Raw genomic sequence first — 15,417 nt, 5'->3', positions numbered from 1 at the left:
TCCATTTCACCCCCATCGGACACCATGGTCTAGGGACAGATGTGCCAGCCTGAGTTCCTGACAGCTTGAGATTAAGAGCCTAGAAGGGCGTTGGGAGTTAATCACACTTTTCCCCAGCTTGTTCACTTGTTTGCTCCTGCACTGCATTTTTGCATATACAGGTCTCCAATTCCTGGTTCTCTGCCTGGCTCCTGGCTTAGGATACACCTCCTGCTTCCCTGCTATTATTGCCCAAAGACGCTGGCCTGACAGCTTGTTCAGACCTCTTTGCTGATAATCAATCACTGTGGCTTGGCTAGGCTGGACCTCGCTCTGCTTCTCTGGGTAATTGTTATTTCCCTTGGGCTGTCTAGTCTTGGACAATTGGTTTATGCTCATAGTGGTACAGAAGACAGGTTAGTTAAAATCTGAGAAATTCCTAAGACCATTTTTACATGAAATGAAAAACGGGCTCTGATGACTTCAACCATCTCATCGTGGAAAAGCTTTATAAAGGAATGATGAGTTCTATCATATCTGATGAGCTTTCGCAGAAGTGCCGTCATTTAGCTTCTCTGGGCTCGGATTTTGCCAGTATTTTTTTTTTTAACTGAAGGATAGTTGACGCACAATGTTACATTAGTTTCAGGTAATGTAGTGATTTGACAACTCTATATGTTATGCTGTGCTCACCACAAGTGTAGCTACCGTCTGTTATGGGACCCTGGAGTATCTTCCCTATGCTGTACCTTTCGCCCCCCGGACTTATTCATTCCATAACTGGATGTCCGTTATCTTCCACACCCCTTCTCCCATTTTGCCCATTCTCCCCACCAGTTTGTTCTCTGTATTTAGGGGTGTGTTTCTGCTTTGTTTTGTTTTAAAGATTCCACATGTAAGTGAAATCATATGGTATTTGTCTTTCTCTGACTTATTTAACTTAGTATTATACTCTCTAGTTTGATCCACGTTATTGCAAATGGCAAAATCTCATTCTTTTTTATGGCTGAGTAATATTCCATTATATAGAATACATATTATATGCACACACACCATATCTTCTTTATACATTCATCTATTCGTAGATACTTGGGCTGCTTCCACATTTTGGCTATTGTAAATAACACTGCAATAAACATAGAGGTACATGTATCTTTTTGAATTAGTGTTTTCATTTTCCTTGGTTGAATACTACTAGTGGAACTACTAGATTATGTGGCATTTCTATTTTTTTATTTTTTGAGTAATCTCCATACCATTTTCCACAGTGGCTACCCCGATTTACATTCCAGGTTTTGCCACCATTGAATTCAGAAGAAGAGCTGGTTCAGTTATTTGCTAGTTTAATTACTTTGTACTTTTGTGGAACTGTGACCAATTTAAAGACTAAGGGCTTCTGTAATTAGAGTCACTTTCTAAGTATCCAGGGGCTTAAATGATAAATTGTACTATGATGGCACCTCTCCAATCAAAAAGGATGGTTGAATTCCTTTTGTCTTTTGCTCTTCTCTCTAAGTAGAAGCCAGGGTGAATGTTTTTCAATGCAAATTTTCTCTTCCATCCTCCTCCCTGGGGAAAAGCAATGTAGGGCCAGCCCCGTGGAAGGCCCACACAGGAAGGAACTGAACACACCTGCTCACAGCCAGCCTGGACCCTCCTCTTTCCATAGCAAGTCCAGTCTTCAAAGACTGGTCCTGGCTACCAGCTTGACCGTGACCTTGTGAGAGACCCTAAGCTAGAGCCGCCCAGCTAAGCTGCTCCAGGATTCCTGACCCTCAGAAACTGTTTAGGCAATAGATGTTTGTTGTTTTAAGTGGAAATGTCTTGAGGGTTGTTACACAGTAATAGATAATTTATAAACTCCAAGCTGTCAACCAGCCTTACACAGGCCCTTTGGATCTGAACCTAGTTATGTCTTTCTCATATTGGGCTTAGCATCTCCCCACACCCAAGGGACCAAGGTATTCATCATCCTAGGGACCTTTGTACTATTACGGAACCAGGCTGGGTCGCTGGTGGAAACACCAAGTGGCACTTGGAGATCTTGGTGGATCGGAGTCTTATTTTACACCGGTGGACTCGGAGGAGATCCCTCTCCAGAGATCTGAGTCCTGAGCAGAAGCAGAGGGGACAGTTTGTATTCTGTTCGCGCCACAAGTGAGTGGGAAGAAAAACCCGGAAGGGGAGTCTTCGGGCAGGGACTGGAATTCCCCTCTCGGCCCTGTCGGCCATCTTATAACGGATTTGTCCCTGTCAGTACCAGAGATTCCCTGTCACCGCACAACTCTCTTATCTTCCACCTAAGTCAGAGATTCTAAGTCAGATGAGTTTGTCCTCCAAGGGACTTTTGGCAATGTCTGGGGACATTCACCAGATTTGTGGCATCTAGTGGGTAGGGGCCAGGGATGCTGCCAAACATGCTGCCATGTACAGGACAGCTCCCTACAATAAGTTAACTGCTCCAAAATGTTAATAATATCCCAGGTGGGAAACCCCTATCTAAGTGCAGAGGCCACATCTAGGAGCCCTGTGCAACATTCTAAGTTTAGCTCAACATGCCCTACCTGCATGTCCCCTTGGGGCACAAGGGCCTCCTGATATCCCTTATTAGATGGGAAAGTTCTGTTTGGCAGGAAACTGACTTACCCTGTGGATGACCACAACCTAGGAACTCACACAGGACTCCATACATATTACATACAAACATACTTACATATTATAAAATTTTGTTGAATACGTTAATGCAAACCCGATGCTTTCAACAAGTCAATCATACTATTACATGAATGAAATTTAAGCCCTCTTCATTCCCAATGGAAGTGGCTAGGAAGATTTTTTTTTTAATGGCTGTGGCTTTTATTCTAGTAGCAAGTAGAGTACAATGGACAGATCTTTATCTTGACAAGAGCAGTGTTAGCTGTAAGGGATTGCTTGTGACTATGAGCTGTCAGAGGAAATCAGGAATATTTGAAATGGCAGATCAGAATGTGAGAATTCAGACTATTTCTAAAAAAGAAAAACCCCATAAGCTGATCAATTTTGCCCAGATTAGCTACTTTGGTGCACTTGAATTTCAGTTTCTCCTTTTCCTGCCTTGCCCTTCCTGTGCTGCTATTGAGCAAAATCTGAGTTTGTCTCCAAACTGTGATGATTAAATTTCATTTTCTTGAAAGCTTATGTTTTATCAGAAATCCGTCACACTGGCAAGCAGCCAGGGTTTGTCTCCCTGATCAGTTCTTTGTTAATTCATTTGGGATATTTAAACACACGTGCCATGACATTGGTTCTGTAAAACAGGAAACTTTGGGCAAAGTATATTTAATTTCCTTAAAACAACAACAGCAACCATGGTAATAAGGGCCATCAACGTCTTCTCCATGACTTAGGCCATTATCTGTCTACCATTGTTCTGGCCCCATTTTCTCCAGACACCAGGCAAGAAGATAAAACCTAATTTTAACAGGAAAGATGAAAACTTCAGTAAGATTCAAGAAAGAGTATTTTAAAACAAGATTGAAGAGAATGCCTCACAGAGTGAAAGGCTGTCTTGTGTATATATATTCTCTATATGTTCCCTCTGTGTGTGTGTGTGTGTGTGTGTGTATGAGTGTGTGTGTATACGAGTGTGTGTGTGTAAACTTTACCAACTTATTAAAGTTTGAATGGAATTTTGCAAGTGCACAGGAAGGGATAAGGTTCCAAGGACTAATTCGTGAAGTGAAGAATGTGAACAATTGAACGAACGTGTGGCTATAAAATCATTGCTCAATGCAATTGACTCAACATACTTTATTGTGAAGAAATCTTTCTTTCCATTTGTGGAAAGCTTAAGGTGGTTATAATTTATCCTTTAAATCACTCCACCTCAAAGAAAAGCATTGTTTGTAGCTTTCCTCATAAAATAGCCCGTTAGTGTTTCTTAGTTAACTGGCAAGCACGGAGTGATTATCCATGCCTCTATTGTTCTGCAGCAGATGCTGGCTAAAAGTAGAATAAAATGGGTGGATGCCTTCTTTGAATGAATCTAGCAGACATTTAAAACATATTCCATGCAGACATTGTCTATGCACCTTTTCAGACAGAATAGACCTAGATAGTTTTGTTCTTTAGAAGCTATATTTATGGAATTGTTGTGGTTCTCAGAAAGAATGTGCCTAAGCATTTCAGCAACAAACATCTAGCTATCTCCTTTTGATAATTCCCATTTCATATGAGAGGCTTTTTTTTTTTTTGGATGATCAACTCTTTCTTCAACTCAAAGAAATTTTCTATTATTTTCTTCATTCAGTTTCCTGTCTTTTCTCCTTCTGAACGTATATTAGGTAGATATTGATGAGGTTTTGGGGGTGATTGTGGAGTTCGTGGGGTCTGGAGCTGAGAGCCATGAAAGAATTCTTGAGACGTCTTTGGTGCAAAAAGGTGATTTTATTAAGGCAGGGAGACAGGACCCATGGGCAGGAAGAGTTGTTCCGGACCCTCTGAAGAGACTACTTATACATTTAGGAGTTGGGGGAGGTAAAGTCGAGAGAAAGTTTCTCTTGAGATTTTCATATGCTAATGAAGACTCACAGGATACTGAAGGCCTAGCTACTGTCAAGCTAAGGCTGTTATTCCCTCTAGCAGAGCATTAACATTAGGATGGTAGGGCGTTCCTAGAGAAATGTTTTACTCTGTATTTACCTCAAGTATTTATCAATGGGCTGCAGGTTATAAGGGAATTTAATTCTACCATTTTCTTCTGCCTTTGTTTCCCACATCAGATATCATGTCTCTTGCAATTGGGTGGAAGCCGGTGGCACAGAAGGTAAAAGAATTCACCTGAAGAAAAACAAAGGAGGTAGAGTTTATTAAATATACCACAAGGGAGCAGTGGGCAGGACAGCAGAGGAGAGGCTGTCTGCTATGAGGCAGTGGCAGGGGGCTACTTTTAAGGAGGGAAGGTGAGGAGGTGTGGTGACGTTTGGAATTTTCCCTTTTTTGGTAACTGTGTCTAGTGTAAGTAGTCCACTGGTCACTTAGGGAGGGCCTATGGGTATTTCAGAGTGGGTCCACTAATGGCCCTGTCTGTATTCAGCCAGGTGATCACTGTGGCCCTTTCTTCATCCCATTGCTTAAGCCTGTTTGTCTAAAAGTAGACTCCATGCTATCCTTGCCCCAGGAACTCATCCACCTCCTTAATGCCCACGGTGCATAAGCTACCATATTCTCTACTTAGATGCATTGGCTAAATTCTTATTTTTTTCCCCATAAATTACCTTTGTTAACATTTTGGGGTTTTTTTCTATGAAAAACATGATGCTAATTTACATCACAATACAATCAGATATTCCTGGATTTAAAAATTTTTTTTTAACGTTTATTTATTTTTGAGACAAAGAGAGACAGAGCATGAACGGGGGAGGGGCAGATAGAGAGGGAGACACAGAATCGGAAGCAGGCTCCAGGCTCCGAGCCATCAGCCCAGAGCCCGACGCGGGGCTCGAACTCATGGACCACGAGATTGTGACCTGAGCTGAAGTCGGACGCTCAACCGACTGAGCCACCCAGGTGCCCCTCAGTATTCTGGGATTTTAAATTTTATATCCCAAACACATCAGCCTTGTCTGTCAGTAATGTGGGTGAAGTCTGTAGCCTCCAAGTTTACTACACAACAAAACACAGCTCTGGGAATCAACAAGGTGACAACTAACAGGCAAAACTCATGATTGTTATGTTTCAATGAGAGAAAAATTCCTGACAGCTGAAATGTCTGTCATGACTCATCTGAAGTATGCAAATTAGCTATGTACTTCCACTTCTGGGTCTTTATTTAACTTTTTAGGAAACTATTTAAAATTAGAGTGGCCTCATGTGATGTTTCTGAGATGTGGTGTTTTCCTTATGGTTACATGGGCTCTGTCTTCTGGAATTCCTACTTGGCTCTGCTCCTTCCCTTTCTCCCTTTACACTTGGGATCCACAAGAAAAGTATCCTTTTTCTGTGCTTTAACATTCACAATAAAATCTATTTTGCAAACTTTTTCAACCTCTTTGTGTTTTCATTCCTTGAATCGGTGTTACTCTTTTCCCCATCAACTAAAAAAATTGTCTTGGTCTCAGATGTGTAAAAATGGGAAAAGAAATGGTTACAATCAAGAGAATCTTTTATATGTGAGAAAACAATGTGCTAAGGACTGTGGATGTGTAAGAATGAGATGTTGGGGAGATATAACTAAAAACAAAATCTCTCAATGCAGAAATGCCCTCCATAGAGGTAACAGAGAAAGAAAACACTTATATTATTGAGTAAGCATTTAACCAGAATACGATGCACATTCTAGGCGATCCCTTAGGAGACTGCAGATGAAAAAGAATCTTACCTCCTTTTATAACCAAGCAGACACAACCTGTTATATACATTTCTCAAAATAAACAATAACTAGTCCTCAAATCAGAGGTCTTGACAGCACCTTTTGTCACACATAGTTCATTTACCTAGTGGTAATTTAGGTACCTAAATTTCTCTAGTAATGGAGGTGACTGTCTAGGTTGGCTATTTGAGTTTATACAAAGCAAAACCAAACTTCTTGGGTCTTTATGACAGGAGATGATAGTTTTGCAACATGGAGCACCCATCAAAGTTAGGCTTCTATCTCCAACAGACACTGGGAGATCTGGGAACTATCTCCCTTGGTGTTTACATTTCAGAGATGGTTTCCAGCTTCCTAAGAAATATTCTTGAATCAAAAAGCTGACAAAAGTCCTATCTAGCTTTCAAAAGTATTTATATACATTTTAAAGAGAGGAGAAAGTATCTATAATTTTAATTTTTCTAAGGAGGGGAGGAGAATCTCTTCCCTTATTAGTAGAAGGGAGAATTAAGCCTCTTGTATTATTATTGTTGCTGTTTAAAATTTTTATTTGTCTTTACAAAAATAAATAGTTCAACCTTCCAGGGACATGAAACAGAGACTTTAAAGGAGAACTTTGTAGAGCAGTGTGCATGGAATGAGTGGCTTATTTTATTATTATTATTTTTGTATTCAAGAATGTTTATTCTTGAAAGAGAGAGAGAGAGAGAGAGAGAGAGAATGAGCCGTGGAGGGGCAAAGAGAGAGGGAGACAGAATATGAAGCAGGCTCCAGGCTCTGAGCTGTCAGCACAGAGCCTGATGCAGGGCTCAAACTCATGAACTCATGACCTGAGCTGAAGTTGGATGCCTAACAGACTGAGTCACCCAGGCATCCTGAATGAGTAGAGACTGAATGACAGTAAGAGAAGCAGAGTTCCAAGGGGCTGAGGCCAGAATGGACACTGAGGCAGAAGTGCTTGGAAGGCTCCACAGAGCATGCAGGCCTTAGGCTATGGGGAGGGGATTTGGATGAGCAGGGTGGGGGTCTGGCTGAAGGGACCATGACAACCAGCTTCTTGTCCTCGACTTCTCCCTATTTCCAAGGAAGGAGGCATGTCTTGCATCCCAGTGCTTTTTCACTTGCTCTGTGGTGAGAATAGGAGCTTCCTTCTGGCAAAAATTGGGAAGAGTAAAGGGAGGGGAATTTGGAGGCAGAGGTGGTTAATAAATTTCCCGTCTTTCCTTCCCTTTCTAACCAAGGAGCCATTAATGGCTGTAAGCAGGGGTACCTTCTGGCATAAGTTTTCTGAAGAAATCTCAAAGCCTTCAAAAATTTACATTTGCCTCTCTTCTCTGTAAACTTCGTGGTTCATTGTGCCTGGTTGTGAAGAATTATAGGGAGGGATTCACAGGGAACACATTATTTTTAAAAACATCCTTCACTTTTTTCAGTGATAGAAAACAGTGTGTGTGTGTGTGTGTGTGTGTGTGTGTGTGTGTGTGTGTGTGATGGGGAGAGGTGATATGAGGGTTTGGGGGTGAGGTGATTAGGGTGGAGGGGAGACTGGGAATTGCCCTCTTTGGGTCTGTGGAACATAATGTACTGGAAACCTATGATGGTTAATTTTATGTGTCAACTTGGCTAGGCTATGTGTTGGGTCAAATACCAGTCTAGATGTTGCTTTGACGGTATTAAAAAATTTTTTTTAATGCTTTATTTGTTTTTGAGAGAGAAAGACAGAGTGAGAGTGGGACAGAGGCAGAGAGAGAGAAGGAGACACAGAATCCAAAGCAGGCTCCAGCCTCTGAGCTGTCAGCACCAGGCCCAGTGTGGGGGCTCAAACTCACAAACCATGAGATCATGACCTGAGCCCAGGTCAGACGCTTAACCAACTGAGCCACTCAGCACCCCAAAGGTATTTTTTAGATGAGATTAACATTTAAATCAGTAGACTTTGAGTAAAGCAGATTACATTTATTTATTTATTTATGTTTATTTATTTATTTAGAGAGGGAGAGAGTGCGCACAGACGAGGGAAGGGCAGAGAAAGACAGAGAGAAAGAGAATCCCAAGAAGAATTTGTGCTATTAGCACAGAGCCCGATACGGGGCTTGATTGCACAAACTGAGATCATGACTTGAGCTGAAATCAAGAGTCAGACACTCAACCAGCAGAGCCATCCAGGTGCACCCACCAGCCTGCTCTGCAGATTTCATACTTGCCAGCCTTCACAATCACATGAACTAGTTCTCTGAAATCTTTCTCTTTCATTTGAATGAAATCTAATCACACACACACACACACACACACACACACACACACACACACAGAGACATACACACACATGTTCTGTTGGTTCTGTTTCTCTGGGGAACCCTGACTAACACAAAATTCCCTCAGGGCCAGCAGATTCCATATCATTTGTCTTTGTATCTCCAGTACCTTTAATAGTCTCTGCCTTGTTCTGGGGGCTGTGTGAAGGAATGTGAGGGAGGACATAAATGTGGACCCTAGGTGAGTATGGTAGCTCAAAGTCCCTACCCTATTCTAGTTTTTGGACAGTTGAGAAATTGCATTTCAGCCCTGGGAGTAACACTCTGCCTGTGTGTCCTAAAATGGATGGCCGGGGCTTTCCTGAAAGTCTCTGGAGCTGCTCTGCTTCCATAGACTTCTGGACCAGTTTCAGCTCAGGAGCTCACCTTGGGGAAGGATGAACGCTGAGTGACCATTCTGGATCCAGCCTGAGTGCTGAGCTCCACTGGGGAGGGACCATCTCACCCCTGTTAATAGGCTGGGACTTAGATCAGAATGCCATGGTGTCATTTGACACTTTGGATGTTTCTTTATGTTGCAAGGCTAGATACTTTCACAATGTATGGTCCTTCCCTAGGCCAGCCTGGCTGGGAAGTTGGGCGAGGAATGATATGCTGCTTGCTGAGTGTGGAACTGGAATAAAGCAGTGGCAGAGATTTCAGAGACATTCACCAGGACATTTATAAGTCCCTGCTCCCACACAGTGGATACTTGTCCATTAGTCTTCACCAGATGCAGTCTTTCTAGGTCACCCTAGCCAGTCTCTATTTACTTCTTTTTCTTTATTCCCTTCAAGAATCCAAACTGATCATCTTCCTCTTGTTGCAACACTCAGATGCATGAGAGCACATTCTTGTTTGGTCACATTTACAGTGTGGTTCTCAGAAATTACATTTGAGTTCTTGTAACTAGTAAGATGTCAGCTTACTTGTGGTGCTTCATGTCCTTCTGAAATATCTTCATGGTCCTGACACCTTGTCATAGCTCTTAGAAGTCTGTTGTTTCATCTTGTCCTTAGCATGGGTCGTTTGTACAGAATGCAGTCATTATATGTGGATTTTGCCAGTTTAACATGGAAAGGTAATCTGTGTGCCTCCGTCTCAGGGGTGCCTCATGTTACTTCAGTTGCACAAATAGCGAGGAGTAAGCCCAAGAATGAAGGGGACTGATCATGTCTAAAAGTATTAAAATCTTGGGGCGCTTAGAGGGCTCAGTTGGTTAACCATCCAACTTTGGCTCAGGTAATGATCTCATGGTTCATGAGTTCAAATCCCACGTCGGGCTGTGTGCTAGCATCTTAGAGCCTGGAGCCTGCTGCAGGTTCTGTGTCTCCCTCTCTCGTTGCCCGTCCCCCACTTGCACTCTGTTTCTGTCTCTCAAAAATAAATAAAAGTTACAAATAAATAAATAAATAAATAAATGTATGTATGTATTAAAATCTTAAGGTAAATAGTTTGTGGAAATTTGGGCTGGAAGAAGGAAAATGATTAGGAATAAGATCATTGGGGAAAAAAAATAAGTCCAAAAGTGAGGTTGGGTAGGACCCAACAAGGATAGAATAGGTGAGTAAGATAAAAATATAAAATGCCATGGTGTATATTTGCATAGGTTGTAAACTGCTCATAGACAGGAGGGATCCATCTACATCGTAGACATTGTAGCTTTGCATATCTACTATGATGATTGTATAGCAGAAGATATGAAGTTTTTTATTCTAATGAAATCATTATATATATTTTTTCAAGTTTTTAAAATTATTTTGAGAGAGAAAGAGGGAGCAAGCATATGAGCAAGTAGAGGGGGGACAGAGAGAGGGAGAGAGAGGATCCCAAGCAGGCTCCACTGCTGTCAGCACAAAGCCTGATGTGGGGTTCAAACTCACGAACCATGAAATCATGACCAAAGCCAAAATCAAGAGTCAGATCTTACCTGACTGAGCCACCCAGGTGCCCCTGAAATCATTATATTATAGCAATTTTTTTAGACAATTAAAGTAAAGTGTGCTGGAAGATGATTCTCCATGGGTCTTACATGTTTTTCACATTTTGCCAGCACTATTCTAGTGCTTTGAAGAATGTGTATAGCAAATAGCCTTGGAAAATAGAAGTGTTATCTCTGTAGAGTAAAGGCCAGCAGGCTTACTGCCCATTATAAAAGATTTAAGTTCCCTAAATTCATGGTTCCTTTCCTGTAATAAAATTCACTGTATGTGCAGATGTCATGTCTTTCCATTATTTTGGGAAAGGGTTTTTTTCTTGTTGCAAGGAAATGTTTATTCTCTATTATTTCTGTGAGTAATAATCCTTTATCTCTGGCCCAGGAGTCTCATGTCTTCTGCCATCATCCATGAAACTATGGTAAGATACATTGTTATCTTGCTTGTGGTGTAACATCAGTTCTTGACAAGGTGCATGGAAGAAGGGGAGCATTTTTCTGAATAGCAAAAAAGGCACTCTGTGAATTATCTGTGGCCAGAGAGAAGGTAAATCCAGAGCATAAATATAAAGAAGAGTGAAGGTGGGGATAATAAGCAGGGACTGTGTTTTTTTAGCCATTTCATTTGTCATCTATGTAGGCCCCTCACAACTTCTAACATCAGTGCTGACTGGAGTATAAGATGCTTAACCCATGCTATCTAAAAAACTCAGGGGAGATTTTAGAAATCTCCCCAGGTAAGGCCCCAAACCAACAAAACAGACTCTCTAGGGGTGATACACAGGCATCAGCATTTTTTAATGCTCTCCAGTTGATTCCATTTGTAGCCAGGGTGAGAGCCTAAAATCCCGAGATTGCTAATGATGTTACCATCCTTGTGGGTGGTCAGTGCTTACTGGTCTCCTGACTTACACTCTGGGATTTAAGTCTTGCTCCTTTTCCTGATATGTACCTGGCTTTGTTCAGAGCCCCACAGTTTCTCTAGTTCTATCCTGCTCTTTCTCAATTTTTCCCTGGGACCGACCCACAGATCTCACCAGTTCTGTCTCTTGTCTCCATGCATTTCTGACTTTTGTCTGACTTCTCCGATGCCATGTCAGGCTTACTGGGAAAGAAATTAATTCTTTGAAGACCCTAAGCACTGAAAAAGAAAATGTAGAGTCCTTCTGCCCTTTCCACCTACTTGTAATAAAAACAAATATTTATGAAGCACTGACTGAATATTAGGCATTTTTCTAAGAGCTTTACATATATTAATGTAATGTTTGATTCTCACAAAACATCATTATCTTCATTTTGCAGGTGAGCAAACTGAGGCAATGAGAGTTGAGTAACTTGCCTGAGGTTACTCAGCTAGGACATGCTATAGCCAGGACTTAGAGACAGGCAGTCAGACTCCACAGGCCACAGCAAGCCATGCTAAACAGTAAAATGAGTAAAGAAGTTGAATAGTATGAGTTTCCCCATGGTATCTCTTGATGTTTTTTTCTGGAAAATGTCAAATTCTTTCAAGATTTTTTTCTTTTCTTTTCTTTTCTTTTCTTTTCTTTTCTTTTCTTTTCTTTTCTTTTCTTTTCTTTTCTTCTTTTTTTCTTTTTTCTTTTTTCTTTTTTTTTTGGTGTCCCTGCTTAGCAGATGCCTATTTCCTCTGTTGGGCAATTTAGCACTACTGTGTTACCTCGTATCAGACTTCCCTGATGCTGAGTGCATGCTTTAATACTACCTGTACGTTTCGATATAGAGAATATACCTGCTGGACAAGTTTTCAGTTGGCATCCGGGCAAGGTCTGTTCCTCCAAAGGCCACTCACCAGTGTGGGTGGATCTGTTAAATGCTCGTTTCCAGCAGGTAACTGAGGATTGGCTGTTTGTCTTGGTCGTTTTAGCTCAAAGACAGCCTTGGTTTCCTTCCTTGTGGGATATAACCCAGTACTTGGTTCATCTAGGCAAGCAGATTTACTTATTTAAAATAGTGGTTCTCAAACTGTGTGTATCAGAGTGACCTGGAGGGCTTGTACCTAGAGTTTCTCATCTAGAAAGTCTGGGGTGAGGTCTGAGGATTAACATTTCTGACAAATTCCCCGGCGGTGCCTGTGCTACTGGTGCCATAACCACACCCCTAGAACTACTGCCTTACACCCGTGCTGCTGTAGGGTGGTCCCCAGACCAGTAGGGTCGGTGTCACCTGGGGGCTTGCTGGAAATGCAGAGTTCCAAGCCACAGCCCAGACCGATCAAATCAGAATCTGTGTTCAACAAGTTTCTCAAAATGTGGTTTGTATGTATATTTAAGTACGAGGAATGTTAGCTCAGATCATGTGTCTTGATCCCATTTAGGACCTTTAATGTCAAACAAAGATAAACCTTGCAATATCCAAAGTAACCAGTATATTATACGATATTCTGGCCAGAGGAAACCAAACAAGATTTTAGGAGTGATTTAGGGCAAATCTGTCCCAACTCACTCCAAATGACTCAGCATTATGTCCTAACAGAGAGAAGGTAATGTCTTCAAATTGACAGCAATTTAAAAGATTGTTAATACTCATATGCTCAATGCAGCCTAATGCCACAGGGGAAATATGAGCTTTCTTAGCCCCTTCTCTTTCAGTACAACAATGGATGACATAAAATATATACTCAATTTAAGGTTATTTAGAGTTTGAATACTTTGAAAATCAGTCAGGTGGAAATACAAACCTGTTAGTTCTGGGTCACTGATAGTCAGAGATGGGATAAAGAGAATGCTATTTTCGCAGTTACTCGTACATGTTGGACTAAAAGGATAGGCAGGCAAGATAAAGCACATCAAGTTTGCTTTCTAAAAAGTGGGAAAAAATGATCAGATTGTTGTTATTTTCCCTAAATCTTGGCGAATATTTTTGAATTCTGAAAGTCAAAGGATGAATGATCAGATAAGTGTCCAAACACAATAAGAGAAAATTATTTGTACCTGTCAATAAATTCGACAAGCTGTGTGAGAATAATCCAGCAATACTGACAAAACTGCTACTTCAAACCAAAAATGTGCAAAATGGAAGCATATAGTAAATGTTTCTGAAGTATAAAATCTGTATGCTACAAAAGTCTGAAACTTAGTAATCAAGATAGCTGTCTTGCTGGCGTGTTTATTATGGGCGAGGAACCATGCTAAGTGCTTGATCTACATTCTACACGGTCTCATTAATCCTTGCCAAAACCTTATGGTTCCATGGTTGTCTGTGTTTCACAGATGCGGAAACCAGAGCTCAAGGAGTGAAAAGTGTGTATGCCTATTTATATACCTGTGCTATAATTATAGGCACTCTGCAAGAACCTCTTGAAATAATTATTAGCTTGTTTTGCCTGAATGCTGCTGGTAGGAAAACAAAGAGGAAAATCTTCACAGATTTACTTAATTTCCCTTTTATTAAGATGAAGAATGCTTTCTGTGACCAACTCTCTTGGTTTGACTAGGATGGGGCATTCCATTGCTAAACCCAGAAAAGTCCCAGGCAAACTGGGATGTGGCTTAGTCTATGGGAAATTCAGGGCAGCAGGTGTATTAAAGCTAAGGCTTTAAAAGTGCTTGGTTCCAGCTTTTCTCTAGTTTTAGTAAACAAGTAGTTCTTAATGAGAAAAGGAAATGAAAAGCACTGAAGTGCCTTAAGGTCTGTTTGTAATGGATTAATGAATGCTGAACCTGCTGTCACTAGAACTGGCTTTTTTGTGTTGCTTTTCCCCCCTCAGCAATGGTGATGGATTTGTGTGAGATGGTTGGCCAGACGAGAATACAGTGTGAAGTCATGGAACTGGATACTTGATTTGCCCCACCTAAACAGCCAACTAAATCAGCTTTGAGCGACTCTGGATGTGTTTCAAAGACTTTGTGCCCTTTGACTTTTTTAACTGGTGAGTGAAAGGGCCAGCCTTCCCTGCTGTACACAAGTGACCCCCATATTTTGTAATTTTGGGTTGTGAGTTCATCTTTAGTGAGGTTTTGTCTGTGGACCTCCGCAGCGGCTTGAGTTGAGGGTGAGACCCTTCCCCACTCAGAGCAGGTTTTATTTCCTTCTGCTAGGAGTCCTGGGGTATCATGGTCTTGGCAGGGGGTGAGTGGGGGGAAAGTTGGGGAGCATTTTTTATGCTAATTTCTGGCTTGGTAGATGAGGATCATACAAGTAGTGTAAAGCTAAATTGTTAAGTCCGTGAGAGGGCAGACCTATGATTAATTCTTTTTTTTAATTTTTAATTTTTATTTATTTTTTAAAATTTAAATCCAAGTTAGTTAACATATAGTGTATTAATAATTTCAGGAATAGAATTTAGTGATTCATCATGAACACTCCGTGCTCATCCCAACAAGTGCCCTCCTTAATGCCCATCACCCATTTAGCCCATTCCCCTATCCAATACCATGCCAGCAACCCTCATTTTGTTCTCTGTATTTAAGAGTCTCTTATCGTTTGTCTCCCTCTCTGTTTTTATCTTAGTTTTGCTTCCCCTCCCCTAAGTTCATCTGTTATGTTTCTCAAATAACACATATGAGTGAAATCATATGATAATTGTCTTTCTCTGACTGAATTTTGCTTAACATAATACACTCTAGTTCCATTCACGTTGTTGCAGATGGCAAGATTTCATTCGTTTTGATTCCTGAGTAATATTCCATTACATATATACACACATACACACCACATCTTCTTTATCCATTCATCAGTCGATGGTCCTTTGGGCTCTTTCCATACTTTGGCTGTTGTCAATCGTGCTGCTATAAACATTGAGGTGCATGTGCCCCTTTGAATCAGCACTCCTGTGTCCATTGGATAAATACCTAGTAATGCAGCTGCTGGGTCTTAGGGTAGTTCTATTTTTAATTTTT

The 15,417-nt window shown here is 41.1% G+C and overlaps 1 long non-coding RNA gene across 1 annotated transcript in view; it reads left to right on the top strand.

Annotated features, from left to right (window-relative positions):
- LOC113601066 (uncharacterized) overlaps positions 1 to 15,133 on the top strand; it is a 40,451-nt gene extending 25,318 nt beyond the window's left edge. The window contains exon 5 of the long non-coding RNA XR_003422204.2: positions 14,286 to 15,133. This is a non-coding gene — a long non-coding RNA (uncharacterized LOC113601066). The remainder of the gene's footprint in view (positions 1 to 14,285) is intronic.
- Positions 15,134 to 15,417: the final 284 nt, after the last annotated feature.

The sequence above is a fragment of the Acinonyx jubatus genome, chromosome A1 (genome assembly GCF_027475565.1).
Source record: "Acinonyx jubatus isolate Ajub_Pintada_27869175 chromosome A1, VMU_Ajub_asm_v1.0, whole genome shotgun sequence".
Lineage (NCBI taxonomy): Eukaryota > Metazoa > Chordata > Mammalia > Carnivora > Felidae > Acinonyx > Acinonyx jubatus.
This window is presented reverse-complemented; position numbering and strand designations above follow the sequence as displayed.